This window comes from Mesoplodon bidens, assembly GCF_964165515.1.
Source record: "Mesoplodon bidens genome assembly, contig: HAP1_SCAFFOLD_523, whole genome shotgun sequence".
Lineage (NCBI taxonomy): Eukaryota > Metazoa > Chordata > Mammalia > Artiodactyla > Ziphiidae > Mesoplodon > Mesoplodon bidens.
In genome coordinates, this window is record NW_027672342.1 from 176,829 (window position 1) to 190,564 (window position 13,736).

Below are 13,736 nucleotides of genomic sequence, written 5' to 3' on the forward strand. Positions count from 1 at the left end.
CAGCCTGAGGTGCACAATTAATTCTCCTGGGGAAGTTGTCCCTGGATCTCGGGACCCTGACACTGGCGGGCTGCTCTGCTTCCTGTTCACGGAGGCATGAGGAGGGACCTGTGCTTCTACACAGGATTCTAGGTGGTGGCAGCAGCAGCCTTAGCATCTCATGCCCATCTCTGGGGTCACGCTGATAGCCACAACTCGCACCCTTCTCTGGAGCTCCTTTTAGTAGCACTCTCCTCACGCACCAGGAATCAAAGAGGGAAGAAAATGTCTCTTGCCTCTCTGGAAGCTCCAGACTTCTTCCCGGACTCCCTCCCGGCTAGCCGTGCTGCACTAACCCATTCAAGCTGTGTTCACACCGCCAACTCCAGTCCTCTCCTTGCGCTCTGACCCAAGCCCGAGTCTCAGCTCCCAGCTCCTGCATGCCCCGGCCATTGAGCAGACCAGCCTCTTGGGCTGGTGAGTGCCAGTCATCACCGATACTCTGTGTGGGAACCTCTCTGCTTTGCCCTCCGCACCCGTTGCTGTGCTCTCCTATGTGGTTGCAAAGCTACACCCCTCAACCACCAGCAGTCTCCGCCCACAAAGGGGCTCCTAGTGTATGGAAGCCTTTCCTCCTTCACAGCTCCCTCCCACTGGTGCAGGTCCCAGCCCTATTCTTTTGTCTCTGTTTTTCCTTTTATTTCTTTTGCCCTACACAGGTATGTGGGGAGTTTCTGGCCTCTTGAGAGGCCTGAGGCCTTCTGCCAGCGTTCAGTAGGTATTCTGTAGGAGTTGCTCCACGTGTAGATGTATTTCTGATGTATCTGTGGGGAGGAAGGTGATCTCCGTGACTTACTCTTCTGCCATCTTCCTGAACTCCCCCTCTATTTCTTTTTAAACAGAGAGGACAAAGGAAAAAATAGCAAACCAATGGTTTACCAGAACAGGTGGATTTAATCTTTTCTCATAAGCTTGGATGTGAGGCAAATTCCATGCTGGTGGGAGGGGCTGAGCCTTTCATACTATCACCTGAACCTGCAGAGCTAAAGAAAGGCTGGTCTTTCCCACAGACAACAGGGTACGGGCCTTTGACAAAAGAAGGATATGACACAATTGGATTAATAACTCTTTATTAAGAATTCCAACTCCAAACAGTAGAAAGCAGCAGCAACAACAAAAAGTCCTCAGAAGAACTTAAGGCTCAGCATTTGCGACAACTATAAGAGAAATGGAAATAGATTGATTTGACTGAGAATGAGGTAGATGGGTGTAGAGGGAATAGCGAATGGTGTATCGTACATAGGGGACATCCAAATCATTGCCGCTCTAGTTGCAGCACAGCTCAAGAAACAGTGCTTGAATGTGGTGTCCCAGCTTTTGCTTTGATACTCGTTTCACTATTGCTGACATCCTGGGGTGAGGAGAAAGAGAGTCTGTGAAGTAAACAGAGAGGAAAGACTTACAGAGACAAAGTTAAGAGAACAGTGAAGATGAGTTGCATAGCTAGCTGATGTTTCCCACCCCAGGCAGGACCTGTTTCTGTTTGCACACTGACCCAACTCAAGCCTGAGTTGATCTTTGATCTTACTTGCTGTCTTGATAAAGGAGTAGAACATAGATACACCCTGGAACAGCATGATGATCTCTAACTTGTACTCTGTCTGAAGAGGGTGGAAACGAGGAGGGGCAACAGGGTCACTGGGATGGACAGTACCAGTAACCTGGGCAACCACCACCACAGGTGCAGTGAGTGAAAGGGTCTTACCTTAAAATAGTCAAGGAACTGCTTGAGGGGCATCTCTTCACCATTAGGCTGCAGCCACTGTACCTCAAAGCAATCCCACAGTGACCACTGCTGGTTGTAGTATTATGGGACAAAGCACAGAGTAAAGCACAAAGAGTAAAATGGGAGCAAGCCCTAATCATACGCTCCTCTTCATTTCACAAACATGCCAGTTCCATTCCTACTTTGCACAGGTTCAAACAATGAACAAAGGATACACAAAATTAAAAAAGCCTCTCACCAGGTATGATGAAAACTAGAGCCAGTTCTACCGAAATAAGATACACACAACTTCTACGCATGCACACACACACATAGCATCAATCACTGATGGGCAACACCAAAGGATTCTATAAAAGCAAGCCCTTACCTGGTGATGGTGTGGGGCAAGGGGCTCAGAGAAACGGAAAAAAAAGGAAGGGCCAAGTTGATGAAGCTGTTCTTATAGGACTCAAGCTGTTGGTGTCCCTGAACTACCTTGTACAGCTCCAGACCTGCAAGGCCAACTATAGCTGCTATGGCTGGAATGATCTTCCCTGCAATCAGCTTGATCTGTAATACAGAAGGTGATGAGAAGACGTAGTTGTTAGAGACGTTCAAGGTCTACAGAAGACTTCAAATGTGGCAGAGTTAAACTTGGAAAATTATGCAAGGTTAGGTATAGACTATTGCAGTCTTATGCCGGTCAGCAGGGGGAATGTTATAGCTCTCTGCCCGGAGACTCGATACAGCCACAATGAAATGCATATGAAAGTTGCTGTCATCATCCTGTTGTGAGTGGAGACAGAGGAAGAACAGGAGAGACAGAGTTAAGGAGAAAAAGTTTTCCTGGATACTGGGAACTGAGGTATATTCACCTCAATTACCTGCCAGACCAGCCAAATACTAGCCCAGACCACAAAAGATACTTGGGTCATCCGATGCAGGAGAAACGGGTCCGTGCACCAGTCGGGGAAGATCCCACATGCCAGGGAGCGGCTGGGCACAGGAGCCATGTTTGCTGAGCCTTCACATCCGGCGCCTGTGCTCAGTAATGGGAGAGCCCACAAGAGAGAGAAAGCCACGTACCGAAAACAACAACAACAACAACAACATAATTACAGTCAGGCCTGTAATCCCCAAAAAACTTAGGGTGGCTCAGCCATTTCTCATACACGGTTGAGGTCCCCATCACAGCAGATCTTGAACCCAGGGAGGCTCTCTGGTTGGTCAGCATGGCTTGAGCTCCTGCAGGTGATTATCCACTGCGGAAAGGGAGGAAGTACACGTTAGTCCTTAGATACATGTTAAATCCCTGTTCACGGTCTGAGGTGCCAGCAGGAATCCAGGGTGGGGCAGAGATGTTCAGGCAGATAAAGGATTTGTAAAGGAGAGACATCATGGGAAAGAGAAAAGAAGGGGGAAAGATAGGGCAGAAAACATGTCAGAAAAGAAAAAGGTAGACAGGTGTGTGGGACATGGAGATATGTAGAGACACTGAGGGCAACAGGTAAAGCCACTAAGAAAGGATATAGACAGCAGCGTTAATCATGACAGATAAGAGGTGAAAGCACAGAAGTTGTTCACTGCTGAATGAGTGGACAGAAAAATGTGATCTATCCATCCAATGAAATATTAAGCCTTAAAATCCATTCCATTAAATATTAAGCCTTCCAAACTGGAAGTTTACTATATTTAAAGATGGTAAATCCTTTGTGTTTCTTACCACAATTAAAAAAAAAAAGGAGTCAATGAGAACATACTTCAAGAGAAAGACATAGAGAGAGATGGGGAGACATGAAGGAAGATACGAGGGAAAACAAGAGACAGAGGGATAAGAGATACAGAAAGGAACATAGGGGGAAAGTGTACAGACAGCCAAGAAGAGAGTAATATGAAATGGGAGAGACGTGAAAAAATCTGAAGAGGGAGACCAAGGAGGATAAATGTGAAGATTATGAGAACGTTCAGAGAATGGGAAAGTTCAAAACACCTGAAAGGGAGACACGTAGGGTGATAAATAAAGAAAATATACAAAGAGGAGCATGAGAGAGTAGTTATTTCGGAAGGGAAATGCGGGGGATACATCAGGAGGGGAGAGATATACAGACGAAGAAATTGAAGGATATATACAAAGAAGATGAAATGTAGAGGAAGACTTACAGAGCATGAGACAGAATAGGGTAGAGGGGGGGAAATTTGAGTTGGGGGGTAGTTAGAGATGGAGAGATGAGGAGGGCTATCTAGAGAGGGAGATGAGGAAAGATATATGGAGGTTAAAAATAGGTTAGGCCTTCCCTGGTGGCCCAGTGGTTGAAAATATGCCTGCCAGGGCAGGGGACACGGGTTCGAGCCCTGGTCTGGGAAGATCCCACATGCCACAGAGCAAGTAGGCCCGTGAGCCACAAGAAGTGAAAGCCCTCACACAGAAACGAAGACCCAACACAGCCTAAATAAATAAATAAATCAGTAAATAAATAAATAACAATAGGGTAAACAGGCATACCAAAGAAGGGGGGAGGTGGATGAGGAGATCTATAATGAAATGAATCAAGGAAGAAATCAAGGCAGAGAGCCTACTGGTAAAGATCATATCCATTTGTCCCTGCATATGGACACAAAAAGAAACAGAGAAAGAACAAAACAAAGCAAACATACACACAGAAAAGAGCTGGACAACTGGTGCACCTGAGGGAGAAACAGTGGGAAGAACAAAGTAGTAGGGCATCAGAGAACTTGCCTCAACCAACCAACCTTATTTTAAATTGGAAGAAGCAAGGACCAAAGGACAGTGTGGATTAATCTGAGGCCTGAGATCTCAGAGCAGAGCCAGTGGCAAAACACAAGTACAGGGGAGGCTTGCATAGGTAGGTGATAAGTAGGATGCTAGCTCTAGGCCAACTAGATAAACATCCTCACCAACACACGAAGTGGTCTGCAGCTCCTGGTCAGAAACATGGATCTTGACACCAGACTTTGGGGTGAACTCAAGGACCTGCACAGACTGAATGAGTATGATCACAGAAGCTCGGTCCTGAGAGCCCCTCAGCCCATAGGCCTGGTCAAACAGGTTGGCAGCAGCTATCACCTAGTCCAGATGCAGGGGCTAAGAGAAGGCAAGGTATGGAGGGGTAAGCATATCAGTACTCACCTTAGGAGCTGCAGCCTCCTTCCCATCCACGTACCCACATTTGACCCGACTGTAGGAGACCTGAGGGAGGAGACTTCATTGCTGACATCAAAGATGAGCGGCTGTGCACAGACCAGAAAGGGGCTCCTGAGCTTGTAAGCTAGGAAAACAGAAAGATGTGGGAGAGTGGGACCTGAGAGGAGAGGTCTTTCTCATAATTGTGACTCCTCATTTTCAAGCCCGGAAGTCCCAAATTAGTATATCGCTGGGCACTCCCTTTGTGCCAGACACAGAGCTATTTATGAAACTTTTATGGATTGCCAGTCGTGTAGTAACATATTTAATTTATTAACTTAGTAAATATAAATCAACCCTCATAGAACTCTCATGAAATTAGGTCACCATTATTCCAACTTCCTACATGAGGCTACTAAGGCACAGAGAGAAAATACATGATTAGTCACAATATCAAATGCAGTTGAGACTTGAAGCCACCTAGGTCCTGTGCTCTTAACACCAAAATTTCTCTTCTACAATCTCTATAGCCCTGACAGGGAATCTGGAATGACTCATGTCATATCTAAGGGAATAGGTACCAAGTATGTTGCTTGAGAGAACAGGGCTGGGCAGGTAGAGGAGAGAGGTTGGGAGGAACAGGTCTTTGACTTCAAAAATCACTCACTTAACCATTTAATGAGATCTCTGGGACTTGGTGGTCTTGCCACAAATGGATGAACTGCAATGAACCATGTCAAAAGCGTTTAACAAACTGCTTCCAGTAAGCCTATTCTGACAAATGGAGCCCAGAAGAGTGTAATACCTGGTTCGGAGGAAAGCTGTGCAGCAGCTGTCTGATGTTGTTGGAGCACTGGTTGTGCCAGTGCTAGTAAGACCACGTCACACAGTCAGCCCATGTATGTGGCCGCTGAAGCACCAGGCTGAGCTGCACAGCCTGCAGCACCTCTAGGGTTTGGATGCCTGCCAGGTGCAGTGTTTGCTCCACAAACTTTGAATCCCTATCAAGAATTAGAGAGGACACAAACTCAGAGTTACACAGTGATCCCAGAGGGAGCTTAACAGCATGAAAAGTCAGTGCTGACTCCCAAATGTATAAGGCCCAAGGAATCATTAGATTATTTGAAAAGTAGACCAGGTCCTAAGTGTTACACTGGTTACAGAATGCTTTGACTGACAGGCAGCAGACACGGTGAGCGAGGATTTGGACAGAATTACTCACATTAGGTACTGGTTGACGTTTTCTGCTGGCTGCTTGAAGAGACCTTCAAACTCATCCACGGCAGACAGAGCAAATCAACACTACGTGGGTTAAGGGAAACAAATAAGTTTCTGTAGGCCTTAGGACCACCATCAGGAAATACAGCAAATAGGAAGAGCATGGCTGTTATGGGAGAACAGAGGAAGAAAACCCTCCCAATCTGTCTGGTCAAACTTGTCAAGCCCTCACCACTTCAATGTAAAAACCTATGATCTTAATCTGGGAAGAGGTTTACACACAAGTGTACATTCATGCAGAATTTATTAAGATGTACACATTACCCTAGGTATGTCATGCATCAATTCAAGAAAAAGTTCACACCAAGAATAAAACATGAACGATCTCTATGCAGGTTCTGGGGACTGGGAAGAAAGTAAGATAGAGGTTTGACCCCTGTGAATTCGGAGGTCGATAAATAGTCACTGGTGAAGTGATCTGGAGCACCTTGATGCTCGAAATCCAGGTTCAAAGGCCAGCTGTGCCACAGTCTTGTGACAATCAGGTATATCTTTACTTGTGTTTCATCATTTTAAAGACAAACACTGTAACAGTAAAACTACACCTCAGGGAGTTAATAAGAAATAAGCAAACATGTACACATTTAAAGCTTAGTTTGAAAGTCACAAGGGCATATTAAGTATACATGTTTTTCAGAATTCCTGTGAGAGTTACTACTGTCATTCCAATTTTACAGATAAGGAATCTGAAGCATGAAGTGGTTAAGTCCAAGGGCACATAGTATATTAGTTTTAAAATCCTTTTTATTGGCCTTTCTGCATACTGGGTAGAGAGAAACACAATAATAGAACCATAACCTAGTAGAGGATTTATATGTATAGAAATGAACACACACACACAAACACATCTCTTTCTCCGTCTCTCTGTATCTACACACACACACACACACACACACACACACCAACATGGGATGCATGGAAAGGGAGAAAGACACATACTGAACTGACTCCACAAGTATAAACTCTTCCCTTCTGGAAGGAAAAGTGACAGACTGAACTGTTACTGCTCATTTTCTTCCTGTTCCCATACTTCCTAAACATAGCCTCAAAGACTGGGTTAAGAATCATTTTGATAAAAGGATGGTTATTTGTGGTTTGAAAGGGGACTGTAATTAGGGCCAAATTCTGAGGACCAGTTAATGGGGTGCTTTTACTTTGTCAATGTACATGAGAGTTATGCTCTTTTGTATGTATGTGTACTATATAAACACAACTATGCTGACAAACTATTAAACATATTTTGGGAAACAATTAGAGAATTATTCCTAAATATGGACTTAATATTAGAGATATCTAAATAACTAGCAGAGATGATATTAAGTTAATTTTGTTCAACGACAAAATAGTATCCTGTACACAAAGAAACATATCCTCACCGTTTAGATATACACTTCTCACATAAAGTATTTCACATGGTATAAATAATACTTCCCTGTATGCTTGCAAAATAAAAATTTCAAGTTAAAGAAATCATTATGAAAAGCGTTAGGCTCCTAGGTTTAAAGTGAGTGAAGGAGAGTTAAAGAGAGGGCAGATATTACATACACTGAGGCTTCATCATCGGAATAACAAGAGTTTGGCAACTGAGACACTGTCCCAGTACATATCTGTTCCACCTCTTTCTCCCTGCAAGGCTGATCACCTGCAAAGTGTGCTCGATGACATTCGGGAAGTTCTTCAGTGTGCACCTGGGGATGGACTTGTCAGGAGGGTCCTGGCTGGAGCTGTATGACTCTGTCAGGAAGGGGATAAACCCTTACACATTACCCTTGGTACCCAGTGTGCCTGACTCCAGAAGAGGCTTTCGGTACAACACACAGCAGCAGTCCATATACGTGCCTGTGAGAAAGTTGCAGCAGGTGAGGGTGGGGAAAATAACATCAGGATAGGACACGGTGACACACACTCCCTAAAACACACACATTACTCTCGCCTCGTCCTCACCCATCCCCAAAACTCACGGGCATCCACATTGTCCGAGGCATTGTCCACACCATCCAGGTTTTGGAGGAATTTATCAATCATACACATGCTCTCTGTGAGGGCCCACACAGTTCTGATGGCTCATCACACGGATGTGTGCGTTTATCTGGTTCACAGCTGCAGCATCTGTATCAGACTTCAATTTCTGGGTAGTGATGGAGAAACAGAACTGTCATTCACATAATCACCCAACAAAACTTTACAGAGCTGTTCTGAAAACTGATTTAAGTAATGATGCACAAGACCTAGGCTCTGAGGTCAGGAGGCTCTGTGGTCTATGACAAATGCCACACAGCTTGGGCTGGGACAAATGAGGAATGGCGTGAATAAAAAAGGAAAACAGTGATACAATAGGAGACAATGGGTTGAGTATCTGTTCTTTTGTCTACCGAACATCCACTGTTTTTCGTTACTAGCACCCCGAGTTGGAGTGCATTCACGCAAAGAAAACCAAGGTCCTCTGAACTTACAAAAACAAAAAGGATCCTCTGAAAATCCAAGTCAGATCACATTCCTCTCCGCAAAACCCTCTATTGATTCCCACTTTCACTAAGGGTGAAATGAGCTGGTCCCTATTCCTTTGACAACCTTCTCTCTTACCATGATCTATCTCTGTCTCTACTCCTTAAACATAGCAGTCATATTCCAAACTCAGGGTTTTGCTCACACTGTTAATTTCACCTGGCATACTCTTCCCTGAGATTTCTTCCTGTTCTCGTATACCATCTTTAATTCTCTGCGGTTATACCACCTTTCCAATGTGGATTTCCTTTACCACACTGCAAACCACCCTCTCATGGCACTTCCAGTTCTATATCTTGATTTTCATTCTTGCCCCTACACAGTATGTTTCACCTTGTTATGTTCTAACCACATACAGTGCTATTGTATTTATTATTTGCTCTAGCAGTTGTCCAAAATGAAGTTAAAACAAAGTTTGTGGTTTCTTTTTTATCTGATGCACAGCTATCAGGATTTCCTACGTTTGATATTTAATCTGAGAACATTTTAAAATATTATTACTCCATTTAAAATTGGAGGGGCTTCCCTGGTGGCACAGTGGTTTAGAATCTCCCTGCTAATGCAGAGGAAATGTTTTTGAGCCCTGGTCTTGGAAGATCCCACATGCAACGGAGCAACTAGGCCAGAGCCACAACTACTGAGCCAGCGCGTCTGGAACCTGTGCTCCACAAAAAGACAGGCTGCACTAGTGAGAGGCCCGCGCACTGCGATGAAGCATGGTCCCCGCTTACCACAACTAGAGAAAGACCTCACATAGAAAGGAAGCCCCAACACAGCCAAAAATAAATAAATAAATAAATTAATTAATATGGAATAATTCCATTATATACTACAAACACTATGAAAGAAACTCCAATACAAAGCGTTAATGACAGGAGTCAATCTGTATTTACAGTTTTACAAATTTTACTTATATAATGTCTTAGAAGATAGCTGAATTTTCGTTATTTACTGACTTTAATGTATTACATGTTTTGCTTGAAAGATGTCAGGGATATCCAGCCTCACAGAAAAAAAAAAATCAATAACATTTTCAGATGACTGTTGATATTTAAAATTATATATATATCAAAACTTGACAAGCGATATTTCTTTAAAGTTTAGTTGAAAGGTAAAATACTGATCCACAACAATACCCTCTGTCTTTCTTTGTATTTTGAATGGCTCTTTAGTTAATGCACAGTTCTGTATCATCATGAATTGGTCTGGTCATTTGGAAAATACTGTGTTTTTGGGTTATGGACAGCCTCCTAGAACAGAGTGGAAAATTACCCTTTCACCTGATAAAATGAGGATAAAAAGGACATAATGTCTTAGTATTCTTAAAAGAGTTGTGATCTTTTGGACTTGAGGAAAGAGTGCTGCCAACCTCCACTGCATTAGAGAATCTCTCATTTACTATGTCTTCTCACTAGACAAAAGCAGAAACCTTTCATTTGCTATCTTATATATTCTAACTACTTAAGTAGTACCTAGTATTTGCATGATAAAATGAAAGGAAAGATAAACACTGGGCAGGCAAAATAACACTGCACTTTACAGAGACGCCCCAGATAGATCCCTCTATAATCTAGCTTCCAGAGTTCCACATTAGCCGTAACCAAAAACCAAAGAAAAAAAAAGATGGCTGGGGACAGGTTTAAACTCACAAATGAAAGATGTAATAAGTTTTCAATAAATATCTCCTGGAAGAAAGAGTGAGTGGTAGAGAAAAGAAATAAGGTAAGAACTGAAGGAAAGAGACAAACAAAAAAGTCCTAAGGTGGTCTTCCCAGGTGACACAGTGCTTGAGAGTCCACCTGCCGTTTCGGGGACATGGGTTCGTTCCCTCATCCAGGAAGATCCCACATTCCGTGGAGCGTCTGTGCCCATGATCCATGGCCGCTGGTCCTGAAGGTCCAGAGCCTGCGCTCCACAATGGCAGAGGCCACAACAGTGTGAGGCCCGCATACCAAAAAAAAAAAAAAAAGTCCAAAGGCAATAAGACAGATAACCAGAAAAAGACAGGAGAAAAGTGAAAAACAAAGCTGAACCACATACCATATCCATTCCACTCACCTTGATATCCCAAGGTTGGAACAGAAACTGTCGATTCAGATTGGATTTTACTATGGTGTCCATGTCTGTAATGGTGATTGCCACACCCTCCCCACAGCCTAGCCCAGTCATGGCAAAGGTCTTGAGTAGCTCACAGCCAACGGCCCCTGCACCCACCTGGGAGGTGGCCAAGAAGAGAGACACAAGATGGTTAGGGTCACTGGGTAACAAAACCACTCCTCAGTCCTCACTACCCCTGCAGATGGCAAGAGAGTGTAAGAGGATCTATGACTGCATATTTAAGTCACAGTGCCATAAAAATCCATGGTCCTCTAAAGAAAGAGGCACAAGACCAGGATATAAAGGACCTGGTGCGAAGAAAATGGAAGAGGGATGAGATGAGGGTACAAGCCAACACCATCCCTTGTACACCACGAGGAGACTCCAGAAGAGGTGGCCAGAGCCTAGGGGACCTAAAGGTAGCTTTTGACCACAAGGTTCTCTCACCAAGAAGTATCTCTGCTTACCCAGCTTCTCTTGCAGGTCAGAGCCAAATACAGCCACCTGCCCATCATAATGGTTCTGGCACTGAGTCATGTGAAGGGAAGAGAGGGTTAGGGAAAAGCCACGTTAAAAAGATCCACAATAATGTCTTCTCCATGGGCCCAAATCACATACTGGAAGGCAGGTGTCCTCTGTAAAGGCCTCTTTTTCCACAGGGAGACACTCAATGGCATCAAAATACAGCTACTGTATAACAGGCATAAACTTTCCAGAGCAGCCCTGAGGAGTCGGTTAGAAAGAGAATGTGATCGCTGGTTAATCAGAGCTGGAAAGCAAGCAGCAGGGCTGGAAAGGAACCTGGCCCAGGCCCAGCACTGTCCGTCTCCACTCACGCTGACCTTCATAAACTCCTGGGCAGCCACACAACCAGTGAAGGAGTTGATGGGTGCCAGATCCCCAGGGGCCATATAAGCCGGCTTCTGGATGAGGTCTTCATCCAGACTCTTTTGCTGCACTGGTGGCAGAGCTTGAGAATTCAAGCCTGTGCTAGGGTCACCAGTTCTGTTGCATCCCCCTGGAAGGAGTAAAAGAACAATCACACCACTGTGGGGAGAGGGAGAGGTAGAAAAACTAAGTAGATGAAAAGGCATAGAGCAGCTTTGGTTCAAGGACCTGGTTGGCTTGCCCACCCATCTACCTCATTGTGGGGCCGAGAGGGCTGACCATGCTGGGCACGGAACTGGTGCAGGACCTGGAAGCCAATTTGTAGCTGAGGAGGGCGAGAATACTTGACAAAATTTGTTATCACAAAGTCCGGCTCTGCCTGTGAAGTAGGCAAGGTTTTCTGTGAAGAACAAGATATCAGAACCAAAAAAGTAAAATCGTGGAGATGCCTGGAACCCTACAACACACCCTCCTGCTCATAGTCACAAAGCTTATCCTCTTAGTTACTTTGACTTGACTGACAATGCCTCCACAGATGTAGTCAGAGAAATTGGAGGTATCACAGATACTAAAGGTGTAGGGACCTGGGGGATGAAAAGAATGAAGGGTTATCTGTCAATTCATTCCCTCCCAAGATCAACAGCACTATCAAAACAGGAATATGAAAACCTCCCACCTTATTCCTCACCTAACACCTTCCCCCATACAGTGGGAGTTTGGAGTTAACAGATATAAGCTATTATATATAAAATGGGTAAACAACAGGGTACTACTGTAGAGCACACAGAAATCTATTCAGTATCCTGAGATAAACCATCATGGAATAGAATATGAAAAATAATGTATATATAGATAACTGAGTTACTTTGCTGTAAAGCAAAAAGTAACTAATTTTTAAATCAACTATACTTCAATTAAGAAATAAAAATAATGTATCGTACATCATAAAACAAAATCAAAAACGAAAACACAATGCTGATTTCTTCAGACAACACAGGTATTCTATGCCTAAATGCCACTCTAGAGAAAAAGAAGTAAGGCCTGAAAGGATCAGATGGCAACTACATAATTTCTCTAGAACAGACTCAAAAATATTAAAGGAACACAAAACACAACTCCAAAACGCTAACATTCACAATTACCTACCATCCATCAACACTTACCAGAAACTTACCAGCAACATCTGTGGCTTTAGTTTTCATTAAATTTGTAATTTTTTGGTCCATTATTTCTTCAAAAACTCTTTTGGCCCACCCCTTTCTTGGGAATTTCTTTGACATGTGAAATATAGTTATAATAGATGTTTTAATGTTCTTGACCTGTGATTTTACATAACAGATGTGATTAACAAATTAACACACAAGAAAAAATTAGGAAGTTTAACAAAGTAGAAGAAACTATGCAAAATACAAAAGGTGTGTGTGTGTGGGGAAAGTCAAACAAGTCAAGTGCCTTAATACTCATGTAATTGGAGTTCTGGAAAGAGATAATGATATGGCAGTGAGCTCCGAAAGTAATATTTTCAAAAAACATGTGGGCAGAAATTTTCCCAATTTCATAAAACTATAAACCCATATTTAATAAATATTTAATAAACTGCAGAAGAGACATGGAGAAAACTATACAAATGTATATAATGTATTATATATATATATATATATATATATATATATATATATATATATATATATATATATATATATATATATATATATATATATATATATATATATATATATATATATATATATATATATATATATATATATATATATATATATATATATATATATATATATATATATATATATATATATATATATATATATATATATATTCCTCTGTGCTCTGTTTTTGCCGAATCCCATGTTTTGGTATGTTGTGTTTACATTTTCATTCACTTCAGAGTATTTTCTAATATCTCTTGGACACTGTTTGACTCTTTTATTACTTAGGAATGCATTGTTTAATTTCCACATATTTACAAGTTTTCACAAGTTCCTCCTATTACTGATGCCCATTATTCTTTCCTTTGTGGTCAGAGAACAATTTGGTGTGATTTAAATTATTGACACTTGTTTT

General features: G+C 42.7%; 1 pseudogene across 1 annotated transcript in view; it reads right to left on the reverse strand.

Annotated features, from left to right (window-relative positions):
* Positions 1–316: 316 nt before the first annotated feature.
* LOC308610339 (ubiquitin-like modifier-activating enzyme 1) overlaps positions 317–13,736 on the reverse strand; it is a 50,679-nt pseudogene continuing 37,259 nt past the window's right edge. Inside the window, exons 4-21 of the transcript in view lie at positions 12,141–12,238; positions 11,908–12,054; positions 11,609–11,784; positions 11,385–11,489; positions 11,214–11,294; positions 10,728–10,883; positions 8,126–8,292; positions 7,807–8,003; positions 6,109–6,173; positions 5,692–5,887; positions 4,970–5,031; positions 4,661–4,847; positions 2,629–2,783; positions 2,438–2,530; positions 2,133–2,314; positions 1,745–1,846; positions 1,568–1,640; positions 317–453 (exon numbers count right to left, since the gene is read on the reverse strand). The product of the transcript in view is annotated as a ubiquitin-like modifier-activating enzyme 1 (transcript). The remainder of the gene's footprint in view (positions 454–1,567; positions 1,641–1,744; positions 1,847–2,132; positions 2,315–2,437; positions 2,531–2,628; positions 2,784–4,660; positions 4,848–4,969; positions 5,032–5,691; positions 5,888–6,108; positions 6,174–7,806; positions 8,004–8,125; positions 8,293–10,727; positions 10,884–11,213; positions 11,295–11,384; positions 11,490–11,608; positions 11,785–11,907; positions 12,055–12,140; positions 12,239–13,736) is intronic.